Genomic DNA, 15,623 nt, shown 5'->3' on the forward strand with positions numbered 1-15,623 from the left:
ACCACTGGTCACCTATCACCTTTTCGACAAACTCTCTTCAACTACTACTCTCTGTTTCCTGTTGCTCACCCAGTTGTTTATTCACCTAGCTGGAACCTGCACACCATATGACTTCACTTTCTCCATTAGTTTACCATGGGGAACCTTATCAAACGCCATACTAAAGTCCATGTATATGACATCTATAACCGTTCCTTCCTCAATGAACTTGGTCATTTCCTCATAGAACTCTATTAAGTTGGTAAGGCACGATCTCCCCCACACAAAACCATGCTGCCTATCACTGATAAGCCCATTCTTTTCCAAATATAAATAGATTTTATCCCTCAGTACCTTCTCCAGCAACTTTCCCACCACTGACCTCAGACTCATTGATCTGTAGTTACCTGGAATATCCCTACTACCCTTTTTGTACAGGGAGACAACATGAGCAACCCTCCAGTCCTCCGGCACCTAATCTGTGTTTAAGGACGCAGCAAAGATATCTGTCAGGGCTCAAGCTGTTTCCTCTCTCGCCTCCCTCAGCAACCTGGGATAGATCCCATCCAGCCCTGGGGATTTGTCCACCTTAATTCCTTTAGCCTTCCCAACACATCTTCCCTCCTTATGTCAACACGATCTAGAGTAAACAAACTTGTATCTCTAAACTCAGTATTCATCACCTCCCGTTCCTCAGTGAACACTGATGCAAAGTAATCATTGAGAATTTCACACATTTTCTCAGGTTTAACACACAACCTTCTTTCCTTATCCTTTAGTGGATCAACTCTTTCTCTAGTTACCCTCTTTCTTCTTATATAAAAATAAAAGGCCTTGGGATTCTTCTTAATCCTTAAAAATACTTCATGACCCCTTTTAGCCCACTTGATTCCTCGTTTAAGATTGGTCCCACTCTCCCAATATTCCTTCAAGGCCTGTCTGTTCTTAGCTGCCTGTACGCTTCCCTTTTCCTCTTGGCTAGTCGCACAATTTCTCCTGTCATCCACAGTTCACAAATCTTGCCTTTTCTATCCCTTGTTTTCAAAGGGACATGCCTATCCTGCACTATCTGAACTATGAATGCCTCATCTCCCACCTTGGAACATTTCAACCCCAGGGCATCAATGTAGACTTCACCAGTTTCCTCATTTCCCCTTCCCCCACCTCACCCCAGTTCCTAATTTCCAGATCAGCACCGTCCCCATGACTTGTCCTACCTGCCAATCATACTGCCTGACCTGCTGTGCTTTTCCAGCACCACTCTAACCTAGACTCTGGTTTCCAGCATCTGCAGTCCTCACTTTTGCCCTGCACTATCTTCAACCTATCTTTGAAAGCCTCCCACATATCAAATGTGACATGCCAATTAATACAAATTAGGGAAGAGTAACAGGATGATCAAAATGATATCTGATTATCTCTTCAAAAATGTAACGCACCAGGAGCATAGAGGTGCTATATCATCAAAACTGATGATCTCATTCAGGCATTAGATAATTTTTGTTAAAACGTCCATACTCTCAAATTAGGGATACAATAAATGATTTCATTTAGATATGAGAAGAAATCAATATATTGTAGATGCTTCAAATCTGATTAAATAAAAGATAATGATGAAAATACCTAGCAGGTGACAGAGGTTCATGGAGAGAAAACACAGAGATAATATTTTAGATATCACAGACCTGACTTATTAACTTAAATTTGAAACACCTTCCTTATGTTTAGGAAAAGCTGACCATTCTACTGTAGTTTCAGTATTTATAGGATGCAAGGTTAAACTGACATTTCCCTGGCATTCAGCTATTGCTGCCAGTGGTGGTGCTCTAACATAAGGGACTGAATGTGAAGAATTCTCTCATTTCTATGTTTAATTCATTTTGATGTGATAGAAACATTACTGAAAACAAATTCACCTGAAATTGCAACTATTACCACAAGACTGAATTTGAATAATGAAATTCACTTAAATTCTGTTTGGTCAGTACATCATCTTGTCAGACTGAAATCTGAAACAAGTCAAAGATCCTGAATTCTATACATTAAAAGTCACATTATAGTTAGACAATTGCAGAACTACCTGAAGGATGTTGATAGATCTAGCTTCTGCTGGTTCTATCTCCTTCCGAGTAGGATAAAGCAGGAAAACTGGGGGTGAATGAGATATTGACTTGTTTTATTTACTTTAACATGGAGGTTCATTTCTACCAGTTCAGTCTTTACTGATTTCCTTCTAAGTTACTTGATGGTAATCACTGTTCTCGACTTTCTCCATGGCTTTCTGTATCCTTTTTCAAACTCTAATTTCTTCATTAGCCACCTGGCATTCCACATTCAAATATTCTATAATGTTATCATTGTATCATATTACATCATAATCATTTGTTAATTATTGTTAGAATAAAAGTTAAAGAGTGTATATTATAATAAAACTCAGTCTGCATTAATACACATGAATTCAATGTACTTTGGACTCTACTTTCACTCCTCAGAAGTGTCAGCTCTTGAAAACTTTATCAGCTAGTGTGCACCAATTCTATTGGCAATGGTATCATTGGACTAGTAATCCAGAAACTCAGGCTAATGCTGTACAGTCACAGGTTCAAAGTTCACCAAGGCAGCTGGTCTAATTTATATGGAGTTAATATGTTTGAAATATAAAGCTAGTTTCAATCTAGTATCCAAGGCAACTATCATCAATTGTAAAAACCCATTTGGTTCACTAATGTTCTTTAGGATGGCCTTTCAAGCCAATTAGGGATGGGCAACCTAGGTTGGCCCTGCTGACAATGCTAACAACGCTTGAAAAAAATAAAGAATGTTCGTCATCATTTGTTGAACCTGTGATGCTCCTCATTCATTAAAGTATGGGAAAACTTAAATTAATTGTTTCATACTCTTCTATCAATTTTCCAATGATTTCAATGCTCCTGACAAATGGATGTGTTTATTGTATGTTTTGTTTCTTATTTTTTGGTAAATTCTGTTATTCTTTCTTCTTATTCATTCATGAGTTGTGGATATCGTGACTTGGCTAGCAGTTATTGTCTATCCCAAATTGCCCTTGAGAAGGTGATGGTGAGCTGTGTTCTTGAACTATTGTAGTCCATTTGGTGTAAGTCCACAATGCCATTAGGGAGAGTTACAGGATTTCTACCCAGCAGCAATGAAGGAATGGCAATATATTTCCAAGTCAAGACAGTAAGTGGCTTGAAGGACAATTTGCAGGAGGTGGCCTTCCCATGTATCTGATGTCCTTGTCCTTCTAGATGGAAATGGTCACAGGTTTAAAAGATACTGCCTAAGCAGCCTTGGTGAATTTTGGCAGTACATCTTGTGGTACACACTGCTACAGAGTGAATGTTTGCAGATTTGTTGCCAACCAGGTAGGCTGCTTTACTCTAAATAGTGTCAAGCTTCTTATCTGTTGTTGATGTTGCATTCTTCCAGGTGGGTGAGGACTGTTCCACCACATTTCTGACTTATGCCTTGTAAATGCTGGACAAGCTTTGGGGAGTCAGGAGGTGAGTTATTTGCTGCAGAATTTCTAACTGCAGTATTTATATGGATAATCTAGCTCACTTTCTGGTCAATGCTAAACTCCATAATGGTCATAATGGGGATTCAATTATGGTAACACCATTGAATGTCAACGGGTAATGAGCAGATTCTCCTTTGTCCCCTTGATAGTCATTGTCTGGCATTTGTGTGGCACAAATGTTAGTTGCCACTTGTCAGCCCAAGTTTGGGTTTTGTCCAAGTCTTATTGAATTTGTTCATGGAATACTTCAGTATCTGAGTAGTTAGCCAAGGTGTTGAACATTGTGTCATGATTAGCGAACATCCCCATTTCTGACCTTCTGTTGGACGGAAGGTCACTGATGAAGCAACTGAAGAAGTTGGGTTTAGGACACTACCCTGAGGAACTCTTGTAGAGATGTTTTGAAGCTGAGATATGATTGATATCCAAAGATTATAACCACAAATGCCTTTGAGCAAAGTATGATCCAAGCTAGCTCTATCACTTGCTGCTTATTCTGTTTGGGATGCAAGTAATCCTGTGTTGTCGCTTCACCAGGTTGAAACCTCATCTTTTGGTTTGCCTTGTACTGCCTTGTAAGACAATATCTTACTTTTTGAATCATTTATCTCCTCTATTTTTGCAAGCCAGTTTCACTCATAATGTGTGTCTGTGTTTTGATCCAATGATGGCTACCATAGTGAGAACTTTTAATGGAGAAAAGGGAATCAAATGGAAGAATTGTTCTGATTGAATGCAGGAAACTGATTGCAGTACCTTCCAATAATCATAAAAATGAACCGTGAGACAATCATGTATGAATCCTTAATACATTTATAGTTCCATTCTATTGTATGAGGAGAGTCTTAATGCATTCTAAAATTTTAGGTGAACATATTCGGTATAACCTGTTTCTGCATTCTTTCTATTATTCCCAGTATGGGGAGTTGTAACATGGCCCAATATGGGAAGTTGTTAGATGGGGGTGTGAGCTGAAAATAGCATCCTAAAAATTTAAGGTCATTCTGTGAACCAGATTTAATGAGGATTCCTGGTAGGAGCTGAGCCTTACAAATGACACTTTAGTATATTAAAATTAATGAGGCAGTTGTAGGTACCTTAAGTCTATTAAGTCAATGGCTGTTGCCTTTAGTTCTAATAAGTTGTGTGTTGCTCATTTCAGCATATAACCTATTTGTGTAGTCTGAAGCTTTAATACTTGCAGAAGGCAGCAAGACCAAAGAGATACAAAGTCATCTTCAATCTCTAAAATGTCAACTTGGCTGCAATGAAATGCCGCTGAAGAAATTGGGAAACTGTTCATGTGTTAGGCAAAAAAGATTTTTAAAAAATCTCTTGCAATTGAAAATTGACCACATTCTATTCAATGCATGTGCAATCAAATGTGTTTCAAACATGATGTTTTATTTTTCACATTAAAACTGAAACAATGATGAGTTCGCTATTAAGAATAAAAGCAAAAATAGGAAGTTGCATCCTGAAAATTACAGTATAATTATAGACAACTGCCAGTAACAAGATGAAAAAGTGCTAGTTTTGCTTTGTGTACAGATGCTTTCCAGTATATTATGGTTAGTTCATCTTCCTCATTTCAGAATTTCTCAAAGTAATGCCAACAAAAACTCCAGTAATTTATTTCCTATTCCATTGTTAAAATAGGCATAAAGCAATACTTACAATTTGATATGAAGCTAATCTTACCAAGGAAAGACCAAAGTGCTTTTGTGGTACAGCAGTAGTGTCCCTGCCTCTGAACTTGAAAGTCTGGCTCCAAGTCCCACCTGTGCTAGACCTGTGTCATAACATATCCAAACAAGTGATGAAAATAACTATGAGGAAAGACTTTTGCTACTTTGTACCTCCAAGCATTTTAGTCCATTTTTATTCACTAATTCATATTTCCTGACTATATTTTCAATGCATTAATCTGTACTTAGAAAATGTGCTAGGCAAAAGAAACCTTTCAGTTTCTTATCTCATAAATCATTTCAATCTGTGTATAATGTGTAAAAAGGTATTTTAATGGCTTTGGTATAATATGAATTGCTCTTCTCTACTCCTAACACCCACTCACATCACTCCTCACCACCTCCATTTTGCGGTGCATCTTAAATTAGGTTCAGTCTGCAGATTACACACTGTGAAACCATTGTGACTCTCTCCAACACCTATGCCATGGCATCTATTTTGATGCCAAATAGAAACCAAAAGAACTGCGTATGCTGTAGATCAGAAACAAAAATAGAAGCTGCTGTAAAAACTCAGCAGGTCTGGCAGCATCTGTAAAGAGAAATTAGATTTAACATTTAACATTTAACATTTAACCTTTCCTCTATTTTAATCCTGGCTGGTTTTGCATAGGTTAGGGTTAGGGGGACAGGGGTCCGTGTGAAAAGTGTGTGGTGGCCTAAGTTTTATATCTGAACTAGTTGAATTCCTGGCCACATTTAAATATTGCTGGTCTGCTGACTTAAAGAAAAATGCTGCAAATATTTCAAAAAGATTTCATGGGAAGAACTGGGGAGATGTCCTGGGAAGCAGAGGCTGCTGCTTTTTAAATAGCATTTAGAGGAGTACACTAATGCTCGTGAGTTTACAAAGGAAAATTTCACACTTCTCTGATTCAACCTATTCTGGCTTCTGACCTGTTACACATACACTTCAGCCCAATAATGAAAAGGAAGACTAAATTAAGCATAGAACTACCATAATGGGATCTTGATTAGTTTAATCCTTCAGGCCTCTCCTCTTGTTGGCTGTCTTATGATCCATTTTCTGCTCCATGCAGTTTAAAATCAGAAATGACAGTAAAGGGTTGAGTTCCTAGTGGACCTCTTCATGACTTTCATCAGTCTGATGAGAAAACCAGAGAATTCCCTGCTCCATCCTCAATTAAAATACAGTTGAATAAAAATTGAAAGAACTGCAAATGTTGGAAATTGCTGGAAAGGCTCTGCAGGTCTGACAGCACCTGTGGAGAGAAATCAGTGTTAATTTTTCAGGTTTCGTGACCCATCTTCAAAAGCAGTTTGAAACCAAAATGTTAGCTCTGATTTCTCTCCACAGATGCTGCCAGACTTGCATAGCTTTTCCAGCAATTTCTGTTCCTGTTTGTAAAACACAACTGCGGTCTTTTAATGATGTAGACTGTACATTAGCATTTTCACTGAAGCTACTGACAGAACAGAAGGAGGCCACTTGACATATTGAGACCATGCAAATTTTCAGTGGAGAAATTCTGTCAGTCCATCCCCTTGTCCGAACTTCATAGTGTCTAAGGTTTGTGTTTCTCAAGTGCCTATCCAATTTCCTTCTGAAATCTAGTGTCACACCCCTGCCCCACTGACTGTAAATACAGGGCATTTTTATTTCCAGCAGTAAAGGATCCCCCTCATATCTGTCCACATTTCTTGCACAATGTCTGAAATCTATGTCTTTTCGTCCTTGTGCCATCAGCTAATGATTGTCTTTGGCGATCTTATCAAAACCTGTCATAGTCATGTTTAACCCTGTCAAATGTTCTTTCAGTCTCCTATAGTCCAAGGGGAACAACCCCAACTTCTCCAAACAAACTTTGTCGCTAAAACCCTCATTCTTATAACTATTCTGATAAATCTCCCCTGCATCCTCTCAGAGACTAATACATCATAATTAGAAATCACACACATGGTTTAATCAGAGCTCTTTAAATGATACGCATACCTTCCCTGCTTTTATACCCGTATTTACAAAGCTCAAGATAACATATACTTGCTAACTATTCTCTCATTATGCCCTTCTGTCTTCAAAGATGCAAGCACATGATCAGCCAGATCCCTCTGTTCTTGTACATTGTTTAGAATTGTGCCTCTTAGTATATTTTGCCATGCTCTATCCTGTCTAACAAATTGAATTACTTCAGAAAAGGGGCAGGTGATGCAATCTGTTAGTTTTTCTATAAGCAAGGAAAACACAAGAGACTGGTCTTTTCCATTGTCAAGTAAAGAGACACCAACCAGATGTATAATGGTGCTGATATAGATGATGTCATGGTAATGTCAGTGTCATGTGATGATGCAGAGTGAACTTGAGACCCGAAGCTCCAGCAGGGTTTTGGGAGAATATGTGTGTGTATCCTAACCTGTAGTGAGATCTTGTGCCCATTCCTCTGGGCCAGAGTTCTGAGTTTAAGTCCCATTCCAGGACAACAATAAAAATGGAGGAGTCCCACAACATATCCAAATAAACTAATTTAAAAGAATACTAAGCTATAAATAAAAAAATCTCACAGGAAGTTCCCTGTATTCAAAGGGAAATCAAATAGTGCTAGATCCCAAACACGTGACAAAACATTGAGCAAAATCTTGTGGGGAGGAGGGGGAAGTCAGGCTCAACAGCCACAACAGGTGGATGAAGAAGTCGTCAAGGGAGTCCAGAATCAATACAGAAGGTTTCAGATTGAAATGTATACTTGGGTGGAGGTTGTGGGGGTGTATTTGAGGGTGGGTGGATGCAATGTGTTTGGGGCGAGTGGGCATCTATTTAGGGGTGGTAGTCCAAGGAATGTTCATTGCCATCTAATTGAAGACTGCTTTGGAGAAATGTACTCACCATTGGACTTCAGAGCACTGGTTGCCATCTTCTCTCAGTCAACAGGTTCACCATCTTCACCCAATCCTTTCAAATCATTTATATGAAGATCACAATTCTACTAATACCCAACAAACATAATTACTCCATATCTACAACAAAAATAAATAATTAACACACTAGACACAGTGTTTGCTATTCCACATTTCATTATTGTCAACAATGCCTTGTCATAGAAGCAGTTGTGCTTCTCCCTTGAGCAGGTCTTTTTGCCTGTTGTGTACTATCTGGTCTTGCGAAGGTGTCACGTTTGTGGGGTATTGGGATGGGACTTTGAAGGTTGTGTTGGGTGCAGTGTTCGGAGTGTGCCGTGAACAAGCAACTAACCACCTCCTAAACCCCTCTGTTTCAGGTAAAGAAGTATTTTTACTTCAAGTACTGCAAACCATTTAAAAAGAGAATCAAGATTTCCTTCAGCCGACAAAACTCATATTCTCATATTCTCTATTCCATTGCCAATCTCAGCTCTGTTGATATACTCCAGTGCAGTTGCCATTTAACCATCCACTCTACGCAAATAGTTCAAGGACTGAGCCACGTCATTTTTTAAACTTTTATATTTTTGCACTCACCTCTTATTTCTAATCTGCATATACACCTCATAGAGTCATAGAGTCATACCTGTTGCATAATTAAGTCTTCTGACACTTAGTAAGTAAAAAACTGATTTTTGTTAGTTTGAGAGAGCCTGGTGTGCTTTTCTCCTTTAAAAAAAAATTCATTTGTGTCTGGGAAAAACGTGTCCTCAGGGAAGGGATCTTTTCAAATTAAACTTGTTGTAGTCAAATGAGGGGACAGGTGAATGTAGGGAGGGGACAGGTGAATATAGGGAGGAGCCAACACATCTTCCTCATCTGAGGAATTTAACAGTTGTGATAGCACATCTGGAACCATAACAAATTGGAAAATCACAATCTTAATAACCAAAATACTGACCATGAGACCTTACATAACATTAGGGAGAGCTTATTTACATTCTTTTCCTTAAATAATTAAATCTTCAAAATTAAATTAAGCCATTCAAGAATGAAGTCAGAGAGTGTAGGGCAGATAAAATCTAGAACGCATTCCAACTTAAAGAATCTGGATGCTATTTAATAGTTTTAAGTTGTGTCACCCAGTAGAAAAGTGCAACAAACTACTTAAGTGGTTTACGTGTGATAACTATCACATGAGGAAGTATTATGTTGTATTGAAAAGCTTCCAGACTTGATTCAGTGTTGAGTCAGCTGATCTCTCATAGCAAGAACCATAGGGCTAATTAATGCATGTGATTTATTTAGAGAAACATCAGCTTAAATTCAGTTCTTATCACAATTCAGTGAACTCTGCGAGAACATGTGAATAGATCACATGAAAGGAGGTTCAAGGGCTTCTCATGAAAGTACACAAATCTAAAATGTCTGGAAGCCTATGTACACTACATTAACATTACATTTCCTTTATTAACCCTCTTTGTTAGCTCCTCAAAGACTCCAGCAAGTTAGGTAAGCATGATTTTCCCTTAACAAATCCATGCTGACTCTTCAAAATCAATCTACATTTTTCCAGGTACACTGTAATCATAATTCTACCCTAAATAATTGTTTTGAGAAGCTGCCTCACCACTGAAATTAAACTGTGGTCTGTTATTGCTGAGCCAGTCTTTACATTATTTTTTTAACAACACCACCCCCCAACCTCCTCCAAATCCAGGAAAAACTGAAAGATTATTGCTTCTGAAATTTACTCTCTCACTTTCTTCAATATCTTTGGATGCATCTTATCCAGTTCCTTTAGATTAGATTCCCTATAGTGTGGAAACAGGCCCTTCACCCAACAAGTCTACACTGACCCTCCAAAGAGTAACCCACCCAGTCCTGTTTGCCTCTGACTAATGCACCTAATACTACAGGCAATTTAGCCAATCCACCTGACCTGCACATCTTTGGACTGTGGGAGGAAATCAGAGCACCCGGAGGAAACCCACGCAGACACGAGGAGAATGTGCAAACTCCACACAGACGGTCACCCAAGGCTGGAATTGCACCTGGGACCCTGGTACTGTGAGGTAGCAATGATAACCACTGAGCCACAGTGCCAGCCTCTTATCAACTTTAAGTATAAACAACATATCTAGTACCTCCTCCTTATCAATTTTAAACCCTTATATTGACAGAGTTTCTTCCTTTGCTATAACAGCCTACATAAAGACAAATGAAAAAATATTCACCCCATGCCTCAACTATGCATCTTGCCTCTAAGTATGAATTTTTTTGATCCCTAATTGGCCCTACTGTCCCTTTTTGCCACCCTTTCCCTAATAATATGCTTGCAGAAGACTTTGTGATTTCCTTTTACAGGTGATAATTCGATGGTTAGTATGGTTCGAAACTGCACTTAGTGTTACAGCCAACTCATGCTTTAAAAGTTTGTGCTTTAGAAACAGTGCCCCAATTTGTCAATCATGTTACAGTGAATTTGCATTAATTAAACATGTTTTAACAGAACGACCCTGTATGTTAATTGCCAGTCTTTTTTCCTAATCCCTGTTTGTTTCTTTATTTGCTTTCTCATCTCCCTTTTGAACCTTCTACATTCAGCTTGGTTCATAACTGTATTTACTAGCTAATACCTGATATAAGCATAATCTTTCTCCTTAGTTTTTATCTCCTGAGTTGTCCAGAGAGATCTGGATTTCTTTGTCCTACTTTTATTTTTTGACAGACAGAACCTTGACAATGACCAAACCATCTTCTTTTTAAAAATCAAAAGAACTCCAGATGTTAAAAATCAGAATCAAAAACAGAAGTTGCTGGAAAAACTTAGCAGGTCTGGCAGCATCTATGAAGGCAAATTAGAATTAACGTTTCAGGTCCGGTTCTGAGGAAGGGTCACTGGACTGGAAACATTAACTCTGATTTCTCTTCACAGATATTGCCAAACCTGTTGAGCTTTTCCATCTCTTTTTTAACATTGATCAGATATTGTTTCTCCTATCAACCATGTCCCTCTATATTTGATCTAACTCTGTTCTTGCCCCATGGAAGTCCACAGTCCACAAATTGATTGACCACTGTCATTTTCTATCATCATCCTCAACATTCTGTTACAATGATGATTGTCCTTTAAATATCACCCCACAGTTACTTGATGTACTTAGCCCACTTCATTCAAAAAAACTCAGTCTAAAAAGTGTGTCGTTTCCTGTTGGACTGGTCACATACTACTGTAGGAAATTCTGATGAACCCAACCTAGGATTGCTTGTCCCTCACTGACCCTCATATTATCACTATGCCAGTTGATATATAGGTAATTAAAGTCCTCTATTTTAATTACTCTGGTGTGTAGACCTCTTTGTAATTTCTTTGCTCCCTTAAATCTGCTCCATTATATTCTTCCCACTAACTGGCATTTTAAATATTACACTGAGCAATGTAATTGCTCCCAGTTTATTCATTCGTACTAGTTAAATCAATTTTGCCTTTAAACCCTCTGAAACATCCTTTTTCCTCAGTCTTGCAAAGCTTGGCTTAACCAAAAATGCCTCCTCCCCTTCTTTCTCCTTATGTATATTTTCTGAAAACCTTGTAACAAGGAATGGTTAACACCCAGAACTGCCCTTTCTTTAGTCGTTCTCTGTCATCACAGCAATGTAATCCCACATGGCAATCTGTTCCTGTAACTCCCTAATTTCTTTATCGATACTCTCTGCATTTGCATTCATGCAGTGTAATTCTAGTTGATCACTTTCATCCTTACTCTGACCCTGCCAACTAACTTAGTCTTCACTCTTTCAGTGCCACCTACTCTCCTAGTATTCCATACATCCCGGTATTATTTTCTAAGATTCTCCCCTGATTTCCCCTCCCGCTCAGTTAGTTTAAAGCTTCCCAAATGGCTGTAGTCAAACATTTCACAAGGAACTCAGCCCTGGTTCTGTTGCAACTTGTTTAGCTTGAACAAATGCCATCTCCCCCAGGGCCAGCATCTGTATCCCAGGAATCTAAAACACTCTCTCCTGCCACATCTGTCCAGCATATATCTGTTTATATATCTGTGTATATCTGTCTTATCCCCTTGGGTCTGCACTCACTTGCACGTGACAGTAGGAGCAATCTAGAGATTATTAATTTAGATATCCTTCTTGTTCTTTTGTTTACCTAGCTTCCTCAATTCTGATTGCCGAACTGCATTTCTCTTCTTATCCATGTTGTTAGTATCAATGTGGACTTGAACCTCTGGTTGTTTGCTCTTCCCAGAAGAATGTCCTGCAGCCATTCTGTGACATCCCTGTCTGTCGCACTGGAAAAGCAACAAACCATCCTGAAGTCATGTTGATGGCCACAAATCACCTATTTGGTCACCTAACTAAATAATCCCTATTAGCACTGCCCTTCTATTCCTTGTCCTCTCCTCTAGTATGGATGGGCCCCCATTGGGTTGAGTCTAGCTGCACTCTTTCATGGAACTATCATTCCCAGATATCCAGAATAGAAAATGGGCTTGTGACCAGGATCTCTGGGATCCCCTGAACTATCTGTTTGTTTCTCTTTGACTTTCTGGTGGTCACCCATTCATTATCTGCCACTTGTGCGGCCACTTGGACCTCCAGGATCCATGCAGAAAAAATAATTAGGGGGACCTTGCGGGGTGACTTGAATATAGTTCTCTGCCTCATTGTTGCACCACAGCCACTGTCCAAGCTTTGAAAGCTTGTGATGCTGATGACACTTCCTATATACAGGTTTGTCTACATCATGAGAAGTGACCATGACTTTGAATTTGCTGCAGGATAGGCACTATGCTTGGCCAAGATGCCTACCATAGATTAACTTATGCTTTAAAGTTACTTTACCTACTGTAACTTTCTCCTACTTTAATTCTCTTCTTTTATTAGATTAGATTATTTAAGGTGTGGAAACAGACCCTTCGGCCCAACAAGTCCACACCGACCTGCCGAAGCGCAACCCACCAGACCCATTCCCCTACATTTACCCCTTCACCTAACACTAAAGCAATTTAGCATGGCCAATTCGCCTAACCTGCACATTTTTGGACAGTGGGAGGAAACTGGAGCACCCGGAGGAAACCCACGCAGACACAGTCAGTTGCCTGAGGCGGGAATTGAACCCGGGTCTCTGGCGCTGTAAGGCAGCAGTGCTAACCACTGTGCCACCATGCCGTGATTTTTGTTTTATTCTTGTTTTATTAACTAAAAACTGGAGATTAATAGACAGCAGAAATTTTTTACCTTTACTCACAAATCAGCTCTTTATCTATTGCCTGTAAATTCCTCCTTTCCTGCGCTAGGAAATTTGAAATTTCTCTCCCGATCATTTAGGTGCTGATGACAGTCTGAGAGTCCACCTCTCTCTTGGTCATCTGGCTGCAGGTAATTATCTATGGGTTCTCCTCTCTCCTGGTTCTCATTTTCAGGCTGCTCCAAGATGCCCTTCCCATTTAGGTAATCTACTTGCATTTATGCAAAGAGAACAAACACATGCCAAATTATTGGAGTTACGTCAACTCCTAAAAAGTATCAATCATCAAAAGAGAAAAATGAAACAAAAATATATTAAAGCTATTTTTAAAAAATCAGCATCATTGAAGCAATGTGATATAAATCTCACCACTGAAGGGAACATGCACTTCTACCTTTCAAGATGTGTTTGGCAAGGTGTTTTTGCTGCACTGATACCCTAATTTTATAAATTATTTTCATGAATGGAATAACCTAAGGTTATAATGTATCTATTTGCATGCTTTGCACTTTGAGTTCAGAATGGACTTCACTCTATTCGTTGGGCAGCACGTGAAATGTGAGGCAACACTAAGGTTACTGTGAGTAGGGGTATTATAGAATCCAAATGGTATAGAAGCAGGTCATTTGGCCCATTGAATCTACACCAATCCTCCGAAGAGCATCCCACCCAGACCCACCCCATCCCTGTAACCCTGCATTTCCCATGACTAATCCACCTAGCCTGCACATCTCTGGATACTGTGGGCAATTTAGCCTGGCCAATTCACCTAACCTGCATATCTTTGGACTGTGGGAGGAAACTGGAACAACTGGAGGAAACCCACACAGGCACGGGGAGAATGTGCAAACTCCACACAGACAGTCGCCCAAGACTGGAATTGAACCCTGGTCTCCGGAGCTGTGAGGCAGCACAGATAAAACCCCACACTCTTGGTATCTGTCAGATTCCTTTAACATTCAGCTCTAGTGAGTATTCTGATACTGTGTCCTGACTATATTGGTCACATGGTCTGATTGCAAGGTGTTATATATTTGTTATTGAAGGATATCTTGACCTTACAAAAAATGTATTTTTAGTGGAGAAATCCCTTTACTGTGTTCAGAGTTTATAAGTTATCTATAAAGCAATATTTAATGGTTCATTTTCTTGCTCTCTTTCCCTGTTAGTTATTTCCCATACATGCCTAGCGAACATTTCCTATTGTTAAAACTGTCCTGTCGCTGAGCTTATTGTATTTCTTTAAGTTGCCATTCAATTCCTAAAATAAATTCCTAATCACATTTATACAAAGGCAGTAATAGTTATGTGCCTTTTAATTAGTCAAAATGACACATTCACTCAATTGATGATAAAATGGTAACATGATTATTTTGATGCTTTTTGTTTGTTCCACTGTGTATTGTGTAAAACAAGAGAAGGTAAGCATTCTCTTTGATTATGATAGAAAGGAAATTAATGGACTTACATCACACACAGATGGTTGTTGGCACAAGCTTTATTGCACATTAATAATTTGTACATTAGCCCTGAACATTCTTCTACTTCATCTGGTACAAATGCATGGGCTGGAGGCCATTTGTGGTTTTGGCACCTAAGGTCAGAAGTTAATGATAGTGGGTTTGGAGGCAGGGGCTATTTAATCATGCAGGATAATCTGGGGCCAGGATCTACTTCCCACCTTTGCCTGGTTAAGTCTACGGAGGGAAGACTGGCACATGGATTTCCTGGATGACAGTGAGTACTGCCGATGCTGGAGATTAGAGCCAAGAGTGTGGTGCTGGAAAAGCAATGTTTCAGGCAAAAGCCCTTCATCAGGAAGGGCTAGCATCTTCCTGATGAAGGGCTTTTGCCTGAAAAGTCGATTTTCCTGCTCCTCGGATGCTGCCTGACATGGATTTCCTGTCCTGAAATCATTCAATAAGCTATTAAACCCTACTAAAGGATCATATTCACTGTCACTGGTAATGGTAGGGAGTACCACACAGGATGTTGACAAAACAGTGTTGATTTGTTTGGGGGTTCCTCGGGTGGATGTGGGAATTCCCTGATGAGGTATCACTCAGTGCCTGATTGAAGGACCTGGCATTGGGAAGAGGGTTCTGTCCTTTCGACCATCAGATGGTTAGTATTTAAAAGCACCTGCTAATAAAAATTACTATTTTCACATGTCCCATTCTCATGGGATTATGGTTTCAATTAATGCAACATTACGGTTTCACTTATGGTA

The 15,623-nt window shown here is 39.3% G+C and overlaps 1 pseudogene; it reads left to right on the plus strand.

Annotated features, from left to right (window-relative positions):
* The first annotated feature begins 14,792 nt into the window (after positions 1 to 14,792).
* LOC122560359 lies at positions 14,793 to 14,913 on the plus strand (annotated as a pseudogene).
* Positions 14,914 to 15,623: the final 710 nt, after the last annotated feature.

Source organism: Chiloscyllium plagiosum, chromosome 20, assembly GCF_004010195.1.
Source record: "Chiloscyllium plagiosum isolate BGI_BamShark_2017 chromosome 20, ASM401019v2, whole genome shotgun sequence".
Taxonomy (NCBI): Eukaryota; Metazoa; Chordata; class Chondrichthyes; order Orectolobiformes; family Hemiscylliidae; genus Chiloscyllium; species Chiloscyllium plagiosum.